At 41.8% G+C, this 15,735-nt stretch overlaps 1 protein-coding gene across 1 annotated transcript in view; it reads left to right on the plus strand.

The window, feature by feature from the left end:
* The window catches only part of EEPD1 (endonuclease/exonuclease/phosphatase family domain containing 1), a 115,755-nt gene that overhangs the window by 74,553 nt on the left and 25,467 nt on the right, over nt 1–15,735 (plus strand). The gene's annotated exons all lie outside the window — the stretch shown is intronic.

Consider the following 15,735-nt stretch of genomic DNA (forward strand, 5'->3'; position numbering starts at 1 on the left):
AGAGACAGCACTTATAGCAGAGTTGGTCTGTTATTTTGTGTTCTTAACAGTCAGTGAACCTTGCAAAATTTTAATCAAAACGCCCCACATTGCTCATAGGCCATTAACACTTGCAAACTCTTCCTTGCTTGGCTCTTTCAGAGTTGAGTGAAAGCAGAGGCTCGCCCTGCTGTGGGCCAAGCTCTGGAGCAGGCTTTCTGTGCCTGGAAATACCGCACACTGGACGCCGCCCACATGCCAGATGCTGTGCTTCCCTCCATCTCTGCTTGTGTGTGTTCTTTTCTGGGCTTATGGATGGTAGAATTGAGGCAGCGAGGTTAGGGAACTTGCCAGAGGAAAATTACCTAAGCGGCAGAGTAAGGGTTTGAGCCCCGTAGTTTCATTTCCAAAACCAATGCTTTTTCTGTTTAATAGGCTAGTTCATGAGTTTGAGCCCCTGTGGGGACTACTTCTGAGGACTGGGAAACTCCCTCCCACCTAAGCCCTGGAAGGAGCTATCCAGTGTGTCTCGGTTTTCTACGTTCAAGTCAAGTACTCAGCTAGTGATCTTTTGCCAGTTATGGGTTCAAGTTCTGTGTGGTGGGCTCCAAAAAGCAGGCTGGGCAGGTGCCGAGGAGGCCCAAGTGCCACCCCACGGGCCTCCCAACTCATACCAAGCTGCTCCCCTGGGTGGCTCAGGACTCTTCCGCAGTATGTGGCTATGGGTGTTAATTCGAATCTATAAGGTTAACGTAGAAGAAAATGGTTAGAGAGGTAAGTACCCAAACAACATTATCTTATTTATAGAATTTAAAATGTTTGGATTAGTGGTCCATCTGCTGGTTGGCACTAAAGCAAATAAAGTCTTTAAGCACCAAGCAGTGGGGGGGGGAGGGGGAGGTGTCTGAGCTCTGGCTCTCAATTTAACGTCCCTCCAGCCTCATTGGCAACACAGGTAGAACAAGGGTGGGGCTGCCTGCCTGACCTCAGAGAGGTGACATGAGAACCAAATGAGTCGGTGCAGTGGATGGGCTTTCTAAATGCCAAAGCACTCCACTCATATTAATTCTTAATTACTCATTGTGATTCTTTAATCCAACCATGAAAACATACTAAGTCCAGGTTATTATATATGAAGATTCTTGGTATGTTTTTGAAACTTTTAAAAAGTTACTCCTCCAAAACCAATTCTCTTCTCAGTGTTCACTACAGGTAATTGTTTTACTCCTCAATTCTCATCCACCCTGACCAGTTGAAGAACCACAAGGAAAGATCTTCATAGACCGTAGAGCTTTGCTACTCAAAGTGTGGTCTGCAGACCAGTAGCATTGTAAGCTTGTTAGAAACGCAGAATCTCAGGCCCTACCCAGACCTCCTGATTCAGTTTGCATTCTCACAAGACCCCAGGTGATTCTTGTGCACCAAAGTCCAAGAAGTCCTCCTGAGGAGTAACACTTACTATCACCATCACTGGTCCATCTTCACAGAGAACCTCTGAGGTGTCAGCTTTTTGCTTTTGTGGCCAATCAAGCTCCTTTTTTTCACACCAAAAGTGAAGTAAACACCATAAGTCTATTTGTAAGAACCCAGTTTTTTTGTTTTCTTGGATTTTTTTTGGTTTTTTCCATTCTTTTTTTTTTTTTTTTAATTGAAGTATAGTTGACTTACACTGTTGTGTTAATTTCAGGTGTACAGCAAAATGATTCAGTTATTCATATATATATATATATATATATATATATATATATATATATATATATATATACCTATTCTTTTTCAGACTTTTCCATTATAGATTATACAAGATATTGAATATAGTTCCCTGTGCTATATAGTAGGTCCTTGTTGATTATCTATTTTATATATAGTAGTGTGTATCTGTTAATCTCAAACTCCTAATTTATCCATCCCCCCTCTTCCACTTTGGTAACCATATGTCTGTGAGTCTGTTTCTGTTTTTTGGGGTTTTTTTTTTTGTTGTTGTTGTTGTTTTTTAATTAATTAATTTATTTATTTTTGACTGTGTTGGGTCTTTGTTTCTGTGTGAGGGCTTTCTCCAGTTGCGGCGAGTGGGGGCCACTCTTCATCGCAGTGCACGGGCCTCTCACCGTCGTGGCCTCTCCCGTTGTGGAGCACAGGCTCCAGACGTGCAGGCTGAGTAGTTGTGGCTCACGGGCTTAGTTGCTCCGCGGCATGTGGGATCTTCCCAGACCAGGGCTCGAACCCGTGTCCCCTGCATTGGCAGGCAGATTCTTAACCACTGTGCCACCAGGGAAGCCCTGTTTCTGTTTTATAAATAAGTTAATTTGTATCATTTTTTAGATTCCACATATAAGTGATACCGTATGATATTTGGTAAGAACCCAGATTTTATCTTTAGTTTGTCTGCTTCTTCCTTTCATTAAGAAAATAGTCTCATTTAATTTAATAGGTAGAGCCAGCAAGAATGACCTCAGTTAAACACACATCCTGCAAACCTCACACCTCTTTAACTGTCTTTGCAGCCGGGCTTCAAATGGCACCGTGCTTTTGGGTTTTGCAATTACTGAACTCCTGAGGTCCCACCATGGTAGGACTGATCACTTCTAGACAGATGGTCTTTCTCTTACAAGAAGGAAGCTATTCTGAAGGGGTCATTTCCCTCACAGCTACTTGTAGGTTAAACCTGACCAGTAAAATATTTAAATTATGTAAAACGTAATATAAAAGGCTAAAAAGCAGCAGCAGTGTTTTGGAGTCTCCTAGACAATAAGACTTTTAGTGCTTTTTCTCCCTAATATTAGACATTGTTATTATGATCTTAGCGTTTTAGTTAAAAATTACCAGCCATTTGCCTGACTTGTACTTTCCTTGGCTTTAGGTAGAGAGCCTGTCCATTTTTGGAAGTGCCAAGGCTTTCTCAGTTTCTGCAGTGCACAGAGTCTGTTGTAGAAGAGCCAGGGTCCCCTCCCAACCTCGCCTCTGTTTGGCTGTTGGACCTGGCAGAGGGCATTTCTCAGAGGCCTGGGCCCCTTTCGTTACTCATAAAACTGCTTTCTATTCCTTCTGTGGTGTCTTCGTCTAAAAGTCTTTAAAAAGTCTTGGGTTTCACAATTGATCCTTGATCACACTGTGAAGAGGGGAAGATTCTCCTTTTCATGCTCTGGTTTCTAAATTTTTCTCTGCCCCTCGCTCCAGTGATCCTTACTGGTTTGGGGGCTTCTGTGTTTCACCTGCAGGGAGAGGAGAATGGTGAACACCTGCCCAGTGAACCCCATACATAGATCAGTAGAGTCCCAGTTTTTACCTCTTCAAATGCTCTTTGTTTTAATTCAGGTGCCATTGATTGGGGTGGAGACTGGGGACACCTGGGAGGTCAAGTCTGAATTTCTCTCCTCCACCAACACCACATAAAGCCATTTCCCAGACAAGTGACAGTGATTTGTCATTTATTTAAAAAATGGTATAAACCATACAATTAATAATTGCTTCTTTTTCTAAAAATCTGTTAGAACCTTGAGAAGATGGCTTATTATGCATAAATGTCAGGATATGTGACATTTCCTTGAAAAAGTGTTTTGGATTTGATGTGCTATTTTTTTTTTTTTAATTTTATTTATTTATTTATTTATGGCTGTGTTGGGTCTTCGTTTCTGTGCAAGGGCTTTCTCTAGTTGTGGCAAGTGGGGGCCACTCTTCATCGCGGTGCACGGGCCTCTCACTATCGCGGCCTCTCTTGTTGCGGAGCACAGGCTCCAGACGCGCAGGTTCAGTAGTTGTGGCGCACGGGCTTAGTTGCTCTGCGGCATGTGGGATCTTCCCAGACCAGGGCTCGAACCCGTGTCCCCTGCATTGGCAGGCAGATTCTCAACCACTGCGCCACCAGGGAAGCCCTTGATGTGATTTTTTGATCAGATATCCATTAGACACCAAGAGCAAAGGTTTGCTCTGAGACAGATGCATGCCATCCTACTCTCTCTGTTCTCTGTGCTTTAAGAGCAGGATGCTTTTGTTTTTCTGAACTTAAGTCACATAGGCTTGTTTCCCAGGCTTTATAAACAGACCCCATCTAATGCCTTTAAACACGGCATTGCATGAAAGGAAATAAAAATATTGCTACAGCTTGATTTAGTAAGATCATTTTTCAATGACCCTTTCAAACAGCTTCCTGCAAAGCTGCAAACAATAGTTTGGCCGTTCCCTCCAGCTGGAGGTCACCCTCTCCCTGGAAGGGCCAGAGGGCAGAGCACCGACTGACCCCACCCGAGACCCAAGCCTGCCTGAAGAGCTGCCTGTGTGAGCCGGGCCTCCTAGAGGCTCAGGACGCCCAACTCATGGCCATCGCCCGTCCTACCCCTACCTCCGCCCACACCCCATTTGCAAAATTGTCTAGGACAAAATGCCTGCAGGTCTTCATGCCTGCTGCTGCTAGATATTTTTCCTAGAATCTCAGCTTTGAAGTCCCACTCTTAGTCTAGTTTTCCTACAGGTGGAGCAGATGATCTCTAAGACCTCTTGGTGTTTTCACGTGAGCTAAAGCATGTACATTTCACCAGCGAGCCTGAGACTAGAAAAATTGAACTTGACATTTGCACACGGTGGCTAGTCAGGGACTCTTCCAGCTGAACCCTAGTGGTGGGCAACATTGGAATTAGAAGTTAGTAGCTTCCTGAGGATTTTTAGAAGGAAATAGGAGGTAAATAATTGTCACATAGAAGTGCATCAATAACCTAAGGATGCCAAGTGCTTGTATCTGTAACTGGTGGTGGTACGTTCTAAACATACACACATGCACATACATAAGCCCTAGCTCTGTTATTACACACCTTTGGAGTGTTTTTCACTGTGATTTGGACTTTATGTTAATTTAGTTTGTGCACAATTGAGTGCTTCTGCTGTCCTAAATTGCACTACATACCAAGGGAGATAAAGTTATAAAAATACATTTGGGGCTTCCCTGGTGGCGCGGTGGTTAAGAAATCGCCTGCCAATGCAGGGGACACGGGTTTGATCCCTGGTCTGGGAAGATCCCACATGCCGCGGAGCAACTAAGCCCGTGCGCCACAACTACTTAACCTGCGCTCTAGAGCCCGCGAGCCACAACTACTGAGCCCATGTGCCACAACTACGGAAGCCTGCGTGCCTAGAGCCCATGCTCCGCAACAAGGGAAGCCACTGCAATGAGAAGACCACACGCCACAACGAAGAGTAGCCCCCGCTCGCTGCAACTAGAGAAAGCCCGTGCGCAGCAACGAAGACCCAATGCAGCAAAAAATAAATAAATAAAATTATTTTTTAAAAAAAAGTACATTTGAATGGCATATGTGGAATACCAGAATGTCAGAGCTCAGGGAATCCAACCCTGTCATTTGTCATTTTGCAGACAGGACACAGAGACCAGAGGTGTTGAAGTGTCCTCCTCGTCCAGGGCCCATAACAGTTGTGTTGGTAGTCTACCATCAACCCTGGTGGACTCAGCTCCGTTCCAGGGCTGCCTCCAGTACAGCTGCTGCCTGTCTTCCATGGTCTCGTTTATCCTGGGCGTCAGCTTTAGCAGACTATGCTGGTGCTTCTGTCGCTGCACATTTCAGGGCTGGGAGCAGATGCAGAGTGTTGGTCCCTGGCCCAGGTGATGGAGAACTGAAACCCAGGTCTTCTAATCCTTGTGGCGAAACAGACACAGGCTTGTGGTGTTTGTCTCCAGGAGCTCCCCTTGGCCCAGCAGGGGAGACAGAGAACGTGGGCTGGGGGTTAGAGGAGGAGGGCAGTCAGAGGTTCAGGGCTCGGGATGCGGACACTGTCGGGGAGCATCTGAGAGCAGAGGACCTCTCAGAGGTGTGAGGCCGGCAGAGGGTCCGGGGGCCTGGGAAGGAAGGTGATGAGAAACGTGCAGGAGGGTAGAGAACACGCAGCAGACTCGCCCTTCGTAGGCTCTGTGTCAAAATGAATTGCTTCAAGAATCTTAACATAAAATACACCTTTTACAAAACAGTACTCTGGTTTGATTTTAAAATATCGGAAGGAGATTCTTCAGCTCCCTGGGTTTATTTTTCTCCCAGGCCTAGTCCTTCACATAGAGCTTAATTTGAATGCCATCTTGAGTGGTCAGTATCTGTTAGATTTTTTTTTTAAGTGGATTGAGCCAGATCCGTGTCTAATCATGATTAAATTCATTGCAGTCATGTTCCTGGCTAAATCCCTTCCAGCAGGCAGCTTGCTACCTTCCTTGAAGGGCTAGTGAGCAGAAATGGGGGCCCCTGTGGAGCTCAGGCTCCCCCCGTTCACTGTGTGGAGTCTGGCTGAGGCCCGCAGGGGCCCCCACAGCCAGCCGCTCACCGGCTCCGCTTTGCAAACTGCACACTTGGGCCCTGACCCCGTTCTGGAAAGGGCTCTCGGCTGGGCTACACCGCAAGCACCTCAGCTGTCAGAAAATGGAGCATCTTGGTGAATTATGGGCCAGGCTTCACAGTTCATTTTCAAAAAGGGAAAAAGATGCATTTTCTCCTGTTCTTTTAAAACCATCACAAGATACCATGTATATTGAGGGGCTCCTGGTACCTTTCTCTGATTACGAAAAGCTTTTATTTGAAGTGAGCAAAAAGTAGAGTCTCAAAATAGGACTTTTTAATTCCTTTTAGCTTTATTAGCTATCAAAGATCAGCAAATTAAACAATGAGGGATCATTTTAAATGTACTATTACGTTGGCAAAGGTTTTTAAACAACGATATGTAATGTTGAAGTTGTGATAACACCAGGGTCCCCATTCATTGGGGAGGGTAGTGACAAGACACTGTCCTTTTGAAGCTCTGGGGTGGTGTATTTCATTAGCCTTTGAGGTGCCCCTACCCTGTGACCAAGGTGGATTCCTAGGAGTGTATTTAAGGAATGATCTATAAATATGTGGAAAAGGCATTTGACAGCACGCTTTATAATTATGAATCATTGCAGGCAGTTCAGTTCACTGCTCAGTAGGAAGGGGGGGTTTAAACAGTCTGTGGTGGGTCTGCCCCATGGTCTGGTATGTGCCCATTAAAAATGATAATCATTTAGCCTTGTAGAAATTTGATATAATGTTTACAAAAAGGAGGATAAGCAGTTGTACCTGCTGTAATTACAACTATGTAAAAATATATGTATTCATTCTTTCAACCAGTATTTATTAAGTACTTGTGTCAGGTTTTGTCCTAGGCTGGGAGACACATACAGCTGTGACCAAGATGATGATCTTTCCTACCCTCATGTAGCTTACATAGTTGGTGAGGAAAATGTTAACAAGTACACAAATATTTATTTAAATACAATAGGGATAAGCAATGCCCCCCAAAACACCAAAACAAAATCAGGTCATGGTTGGGGGCACCTAATGTTCTCGTAGCATCCAAGGAAATATGAAACAAACAAAACATAATTAGGTAATTCTTTTTTCCTTTTAAATTTCCTTTATCATTCATTTAATATTCCTGGAATCAACTTTTGAAGATCCCGTAAGACCTCCAGCTATGGCTGGAGGAGCCAGGGGGAAGGAACAAGGTGGATGGCAGGGAATCTGGAGGATGGGGCTGTGCACCAAGACAGAAGTGCCCTCTGAGTGCCCGGGAGTCCTGCACAGGAGGGTCTTTCTACATCAGGGCAAATGATGATGGGCCCTCCAGTCAAATCTGGCGATAGCTAGTTTTTAAACATCAAGTTTTATTAATATGCCGATGCATCCATTCATTTACTCATTGTCTGTGGCTGCTGTCACATTACAATGTCAGCGTTAAGTAGTTGTGACAGAAAAGGTATAACCCACAAAACCCTGAATATTTATTATTTGGACCTTTGCCGAAAGTTTGCCAACTCCTGTTCTAGATCAGTGGTGCTTGGCTGCTGACCTCTGAAGTATCACGTGAGAGCTGTACGACCCCATCCAGGAAAATGCACCTGTGAACCTATACATGCAATTGAATTTACATATTCTTGAAGCTTCCCCATGGAGGCCCTCAGGGTCATACTTCTGGGCCCTGGTGTAGGTAGGACTCATTTCTCTACCCCAGAAATGCTGAAATATCTTCTCTCATTACAAAATGGTAGCCTAGTGAGGAAATGTTTCTCAGAGTGGGACGGCTCACCCTTCCCAGGGAGGCATAGTGCCCAGGGTCTGTGGGGAGGGTCCTTCATGTGGTAAGAGGCCAGTCAGATTTTAGATGAAACTGCATCCCATTGGCACAGAAATAGCATCCCTTTGGTTACCTTTTCGTGATTTATGGTTTGATCCCATATTGGTTATTCTAAGGAGATTATCTGGTTCATAGAGTACCTGTGATCCCATTTTTCACCTCTTTCTGCCTAGCATCATTTTCTTCACTGATAACTTGAGACATATTTAGGTCTCCTGAAATCTGTAATGTGTTCCTACTGTCCTACTTCCCTCTTCGCTACTGTCCTATTTCTCTTCTTTCATGTCCTCATAGTTATCTTGAATGTAAATTCCCACCCTACACAACCAACCTTCATCTCCTCTCAGCTGTCCTTAACCCTTAGGAGCCTAGCCCTTGTCCCAGTTAATCTAATAAATCATAGCTTACCCTAGCCAACTTCTAACCCAAAGCATTTTTATTGAAAATATTTTTTGCTTTCTATTGAAAAGTATTATGAAATAATTTTGTATAGAACTTAAAATTTGTATATGCAATTATCCATTTTCTTGTAATTTCTGGGTACCTATTTCTGTGTTTATACTGCATCCATAATGATTTTATGTTAAAAAACATTTAAAAAATTTTTGAACCCATTTAGATACAAATAGGAGTGGGAAAAGGAAAGAAATCATTCCTAGAGCTTGTCTTATCTAGGTGAGCTATACCACTTGGGGAGTCTGAATCAACTGCTGTCTTCTACCTGTGATGGTTGTCCTTGGGGACACTCTCCTTGATGGTTCCATTACTTTGTCTTCATACTCTAAAAGCTTCATTACTTCCTAGTCTCCTAATTGATTCTGGGCTTATAGAGGAAAAGAAGAGAAATCTTATAATAGCCATATGGATTGCAAACTCAGGCAGAGGCCAAAGCAAGACCTATAACAAAAGCAGAAACATCATTTCATTCAGGTTTGAAAGTCAAGGGAGCCTTGAAAAATCACCCCTCTCCATCTTTTGCTAAGAATCATTTTATCATCAACTAGAGAGAATTTTGCTGGCGTCTTCTGGTGGCTCATAAATGGTGGGCTGGTTTTGTGAACTTGTCTAACCTATGATTTAAACATAATATGTTCATGTTAATATTTTTCTTGTGCTGACTCTCCCCTTGAGACACACTCTTTCCTCTTTGAGAGGGCATCTGGAGGTTCCACTTCTTGGTAATGCCAGAGTAGCTTGTATCAGAATAACCTTTCCTCAAATAACAATTATAAACTCTGGATAAAGTGCAAACAACTATTTGAAGGCACTTAAGAGAAACCAAAAACTGGAGTGATGTCAGCCCTCAAAAGAAGGAACTAGCGCTGGGTGAGTTCCACATCTATATGGCTTTTCCCCTGATGGCATTCCCCAGTCTGTGTGGGAAGCTAGAGCTCAGGCAGGTTTGGGGGATGTCATGAGTCTTCTCTCTCTTTTTTTCTTGGTCAGTCTATCTAAAGGTTTCTCATTTTTGTGTTGAGCTTTTCAAAGAACTTTTAGTTTCATTGATTTTTCTCTATTGTTTTTTATTCCCTATTTTATTCACTTCTGCTCTAATCTTTATTGTTTCTTTCCTTCTCCTTGGTTTTTGGGTTGTTTTGGGTCTCCTTGCTTTTTCCAGTGTCTTAAACTGGAAGGTTAAGTTATTGATTTGAGATCTTTCTTCTTTATTAGGAATCTACAGCTATAAATTTCTCTATAAGCATTGCTTTAGATGACTCCCATAAGTTTTGGTATGTTGCATCTTCATTTTCATTCATCTCACAGTTTTTGTTTTAGATTTCCCTTGTGATTTCTTCTTTGACCCATTGTTTATTTGCAAGTGTGTTGCTTAATTTCCATTTATTTATGAATTTCCCACCAAATTTTTTGTTGTTGATTTCTAATTTCATTCCATTACATTGTCATCAGGGAAGATACTTTACTTGACTTCAGTCCTTTTAAATGTATTTAGGCTTATTTTGTGGTCTACCATGTGGTCTATTTTGGAGACTATTTCATGTGACTTGAGAAGAATGTGTGTTTTGCTGTTGTTGGGGTGAGTGTTTTGTGAATGTCTGTAGATCTATTTGGTTTATGTGGTTGTTTAAGTCTTTCAGTTCCTGTTGATCAGTTTAGTTCTATCCATTATTGAAAATGGGGTACTGAAGTCTCCAGCTATTGTTGAATTGTCTGTTCCTTCCTTCAATTCTGACAGTTTTTGTTTTATGTATTTTGGGGCTCTGTTATTAGGTGCATATATATTTATAATGGTTATGTCTTTCTGATTGATTGACCCTTTTATTATTATAAAATCTCTTGTCATCTCTAGTAACAGTTTTTGTTTTTAAGACTATTTTTGTGATACTAGTATAGCCATTCCAGCTTCCTTATGATTGCTGTTTGTATGATGTAACTTTTTCAGTCTTTTTACTTTCAACATACATGTATCTTTTTTTTTTTAAATTTATTTATTTGTGGCTGTGTTGGGTCTTCGTTTCTGTGCAAGGGCTTTCTCTAGTTGCGGCAAGCGGGAGCCACTCTTCATCGCGGTGCGCGGGCCTCTCACTATCGCAGCCTCTCTTGTTGCGGAGTACAGGCTCCAGACGCGCAGGCTCAGTAATTGTGGCTCACGAGCCCAGTTGCTCCGCGGCATGTGGGATCTTCCCAGACCAGGGCTCGAACCCGTGTCCCCTGCATTGGCAGGCAGATTCTCAACCACTGCGCCACCAGGGAAGCCCCATACATGTATCTTTGAATCTTAAATTTATCTCCTCTACACAGCCTGTAGTTGGATATTGTCTTTTACTCAGTTTGACAGTCTCTGCCTTTTGATTGGGTTGTTTAATCCATTTACATTTAATGTTATTATTGATATAGTTGAGTTTACATCTGCCATTTTACTTTTTGTTTTCTATGCCTTATGTCTGTTTTGTTCCTCCTTTTCTCCTTCACTGCTTTCTTTTACACTAAGTGAATATTTTCTGAAGTAGCATTTTAATTTCCTTAATGATATTTTTCACTATGCTTTTTGAGTTATATTCTTAGTGGTTGCTCCAGAGTTTACCATGTACATCTTAATTTCTCAGATTTATACTAACTTAATTCCAATGAGATGTAGTAACATTACTCCTAGGTAGCTCTATTCCCTCTTCCCCCTTTTTGTGCTATTGTTACACATATTACATCTAACTATGCTACAGACCCAACTATATATTCTTATGATCATTACTTTATATACTTTTATGTCTTTTAAAGAAGATGAGAGAAGGAAGGAGAACAAGTATATTTTAGAGAGTTAACTACATTAACCTTCTTATTTACCGTTTCTGATTTTCTTCATATGTTCCTGTGGATTCCACTTACCATTTGGCATCATTTTCTTATTTTAGCTCATCTTTACTCCTACCCAGCTCCTTTGTGCTGGTCAGCTATATTATATTTCTATATGTTATAGACCCAACAATACAACTGTATACATGTATTAATATTCACACAATATGAATAAAGGAGAAGAAATATGTATTCATACTGTCTTTTATAATCATATAATTACCTTTACTGGTTCTTTTCATTTTTTTCATGAGGATTTGAGTTGGTCTGGGGTCACTTGCTTTCAACCTGAAGAACTTTCTTTGGTATTTCTTATAAGGAAGATCTGCTAGGAACAAATTCTCCCTTTTTTTTTTTGTCTGGGAATGTATTTCATCTTAATTTTTGAAAGATGGTTTTTCTGGATATGATTCTTCATTGACAGTACTTTGAATATGTCATTCTACTGCCTTCTGGCCTTCATTGTTTCAGATGAAAATTTAGCTGCTAATCTTATTAGAAACAAGTGAATTTTGAAAACTGGCTATATTCCTAGACACACGTTTACTGAAGGGGTATTTTATTTTGGGGATTTCTGAAAAGTGGCTCTTACTTACTCAGTGTCCCAAAGCTGGTTCAAATTTAGTGACACAATTTCATTTGTTTGAGGAGACTTCTAAGGCATTATCTACATAAAGTCCAACAAAACATTTCACTTGGTTTTGGCAAAGAGAAAAATGAAAAGTAGACAGCATTTTGATATTCCAGTAAGACCAAAGACTTTGTACTAAGAAATATCTGAGTTTAATTCTCAAATTATAGGTTATGAAATCAATTGAGTAAATTACAACCATCATTTGTTTCATTGTATATGTATATGGATGGATTGATGGATGGATGAGTGGGTGGCTGGATGGATGAATGGATAGGTGGATGGGTGGATAGATGGATACAGACATACCTACACAGTTGGCAGGCAGACAAATGGATAGAATATACCAGATTGACATATAAAAATTTATTTATTGCTATGAGTCATGGTCAGAAATGCTTGAAAACTTCCATTCTAGACCATTTCTTGGCTTGAAAGAGGGGAAGGCGGCATGCTCTGGGATTATTTTCCAGCACTGGAAAGGCTCTGCTTACCCTCGGGTATATCCTAAGCACTTTTCCCTCCTGCCTTGTTAGTCTCTTAACTCTTTTTTGCTTTTGAACAGTAAGAAAATATGCCCAACTCATTGCATTACCCCCAAAATTGTTGCATGTAGCCATCACCTTATACAAACACTCACACAGCCATGATGACAGGAGGTATATGCAATTTCCTGTCTTATTTGGCCCACCCTAAAATGCTTCTCTTATCAGGAAATGCTAACAATGAGTTGGTACAGAGAGAACTTTCAATTCACTGTTTTAGAGAATTCTGAGACTTTTTGTGAATGATTCATTCACTCATTTCTTGAGAGCATGACTTTGTATTCAGCAAAGTTCAGGCTAGTTTATAATTTTAAATGAAACGGAAGGGCAGGCAGGTGAAACTATTTGGCTCAGTTGCTAAAAACATTTATGCTGGATGTTCTCATTAGGTAAAATTATCCTGATTGAGTTGGTCATTAAGGCTTGCTTTGCCAGAATTAATTCAGTGGAGAGATCTATCAGATTGTTAACTACCTACTTAGAATGAGTAATTGCTACAGCTGATAAAGTATTTTTTATTAACCTTTGGGAGGCACTGAAATGGTGAGTTTGGGCCTTAACACGACTCCAAACTTCTGGGAAAGCATCCAACCCACTTTTAGAGATTTTGATCTATCTTTGCAGAAATTCAGAACAGTATACTGACATCCCTTATGAGCATAATCCAAGACCCCTTTCTAGATCCTAGACTTGGTTTCCCCACCACACTCTGTACTGCCACCCCATTCCTTCTCTTGCCCTGTCTGTCCCCCCTAACCCTTGTCCACGAAATGCAGGCTTATTTTCACATGCAGAGTTAATTAGGTTGGAAGAAGACAGCCAGGGAAAACAAAGCAGCTCTCCATATATGAGTTACTGTAAAATTACCTGCCCTCCTAGTTAGCAGTTAGTGGCTTCCTACACAAGTGGCCAGTCAAGAGATTTCGTGGCTCTGTAGAATCACTGTTGTGTCACAGAGCATCTTCCTGTTGTGTCCAGCTCTAGGGATCCAGAGGGATGAGAAGTACCCAGGACTAAAACAAGATCCCCAGCATTTACAAGCCAAAGGACTGAACCTGGAAGGGAAAGTGACAAGTTCTGGGTTTTTGCCTGAATTCCCAACATTTGCACCAGCTCTGAGGTTGAGTGGGTGTGGACGGGGGCATTAGAACCTTTTCCCCCTTGATTATGAAATCATGAGACTGTAGTTTTACGTCATTGCTAACCTTCTCTGTCAGGCATGCTTTGTCTCCCTCCCTCTCTCCATCTGGCTGAAACCTCTACTTAGAAAATAAATTGCTGTGTATCGATTGTTCATTTTGTTTCTCATCCCCCAGACGTCCTTGTTATGCACTTAGCTTGCTTGGCTATATTTGTGAACAAGAGGGGAAAAAGTAATAAGTATTTCTAGCCTTCATGTTAGGATGTGGGAAGGACTTTTTTTATGTTGTTTTTGGTGCTTAATTTATTTAGTAACAACACCGAATCACCTTTTATTTATGAAAAACAAAAAGGCGTGTGTGTGTGCTTACACATCTTCTACATGGACAAAGTTCAAGCCAATTAATTGGTATTTATACTATGACTTTCTAGAAAAGTGAAATGTCTAGAAAATGTGGAAGCAGAGAGAAAAGTTAAAACATATAAAATTACGACTTGGTCTCTGTAATTTTTGTTTCAATCCTTCCTTTGTGTGGTTACCAGAGTAACCCTCCTAAAATGCAAGTTTGATCCTATTACTGCCCTCCTTGTAGTTGCTTCAGCTGGAAGCTGCATGCTATAATGGGAACACGGACATGGATTTGGGTCCTGGCCCAGCCATTTGCCCTATAGGTGATCTTATCCCCTCCAGCCCTACATCTCTCATTTCTTGAGTAAGGAGAATGCCTCCCTCGCAGAGCCGTGGTGTGGGTCACATCATACAGCATGTGTAAAGAGCCAGCAGTGGTACTTGGCTCATGGCAAGTGTTCTAGTAAAGAGGACACTGGGGTTACAACCCATTAATATGGAGTCATCCTTGTGCCTGCAGGACGCTGTCATGATGTCCATGTGGCCCCGTCTGGTTGCAACTTGATCTTTGTGACACTCCCCTCTGTCCTGTTTGCTTTCACTCCACCCACTCCCAGTAATTTGGAAGGAGCCTGAAAAGCCTGTGAAACTAACATCAGACAGTTTGGCTATTTTTAATTGCCTCTGGCCAAAAATGTGATGGGAAGGGAGGTTGACTGAAAGATAGTTTGGGGATTTGGCTTTCCATTCTTCCCATTTGCACAGAAAATTGAGAACCAAGGGGTCTCAGGACATTCTCCAAAATGAGGATGCTATTTTCATGCACTACCACCTATAGTTTCTGCTGCCATAAAGTGTCTGGGAGTGAAAAATTGCAGGTCTTTCTATCCCTGGCTGCCCACATAGAAAAGAACAATCAAATCTATGTGGTTTGCCCTGAAATAAAATAGGAAATATGCAGGCTTTAGAGACTAGGATTTGGCATAATGCAAACCAAAATAAAGTTAAGTCATGAATCTGTAATACTTTCACCCACAGCTTTGAAGTCTTTATGATTATTGCTGCTGAGGAGGACAGACTGCATAAACACCATTTAGAATATAGCTGGAGGCTGGAGTTTTATAAGAAAAATGGCAACCAGAGCAATTTCCCTGAATGGTCCACAAGTACTAATTCTGTTTAATGTGACAGTTCCTAAGTAACTCTGCATTCTTCACAGAAACACATATGGGCGGTGCTGGAGCCTTGCCGTCTAGAGTGAGTCTAAGAGTGAACTAGTCTTCAGTGTTTACGGATCGAGAAAATATCTCTCTGGGGTTTTAAAAAAATATGTGGGTGTTCGTGTGGGAGGGTTAGGGATGGGGAGCTGATGTAAACTGCCAGCTTTGTTCTGCTCCTCCATTATTTTCTTTGGATTTAAGTACCTGCATGATCGTTTCCCACCCTTTTGTGTCGGCTTTCTCTCTCCCTGTCCCTACCCTTTCTGTTGCTCACAGGTAAAAATGCTCTTAACTAATCAGTTGTACTGTGGGATGGCTTGTTGGGGTTTAGAGACCGTCTCTCCTCCATCTATACCCGTCTTACTCATTCTCTGAGCTTGTTTACCTGAAAATGTCAAAGGGGGAAGAAGACTCTAGAAAAGG

Source organism: Balaenoptera physalus (assembly GCF_965194825.1).
Source record: "Balaenoptera physalus genome assembly, chromosome: 8".
Taxonomy (NCBI): Eukaryota; Metazoa; Chordata; class Mammalia; order Artiodactyla; family Balaenopteridae; genus Balaenoptera; species Balaenoptera physalus.